Source organism: Orycteropus afer, unplaced genomic scaffold (genome assembly GCF_000298275.1).
Source record: "Orycteropus afer afer isolate SDZICR_OR568_19922 unplaced genomic scaffold, OryAfe1.0 scaffold00376, whole genome shotgun sequence".
In the NCBI taxonomy this organism is placed as follows: domain Eukaryota; kingdom Metazoa; phylum Chordata; class Mammalia; order Tubulidentata; family Orycteropodidae; genus Orycteropus; species Orycteropus afer.
In genome coordinates this window covers 342,199-342,864 of record NW_006921963.1, presented here as the reverse complement: position 1 = coordinate 342,864, position 666 = coordinate 342,199, and positions in this window count along the sequence as shown.

Below are 666 nucleotides of genomic sequence, written 5' to 3'. Positions count from 1 at the left end.
CTAAATCATAACCAAAAAAAAAAGCTGTTGACATCAAGCCAGTTCCAACCCTGTTGGATCCATAGTGTTTCTAAGGCGGAAATCTTTATAGAAGCCGACTGCCACATCTTTCTCCCATGGAGCAGGTGGTAGGTTCAAACCACCAACCTTTTGGTCAGCAGCTGAGTGGTTAAACCACTGTGCCACTGGGGCTCCCAAATCATGACATTGGTACCCACATTCAGCCCTTCTACTTCAAGCAGTTAGTCCTTAGGAACAGAAAGATAGCTCACAGTCTTTTGCTCCAATCCTTGACCTACCTTTGCTCTAAGAGACTTGGTTGGGTTGGTAATGGTGACTCCCAGGAAGCTGGTTCTAGACCATTGTCAGGATGAGGGTCCATGGATCAGCAGCCCTGAGGAGTCCCAAAGTCTGAGAAAAAGGTTCCTCATCTTAGGGGGTCATTTTCTTTTCTGACCTTTATCATTTTCACTGTCAAAAGAAAATGAGTTTCCATCATAGTTAACTTTGCTAGGTGCTATGATGCTTATAAGGGAGCTCTGGTGGCAAAGTGGGTAAGACATTTGACTGCCAACCAGAAGGTTGGTGGTCCAAACTCACCAGGTGCTACACAGAATTAAAATAGGACAGTCTACTTCCATAAAGATTTATAGTCTTGGAAACCCA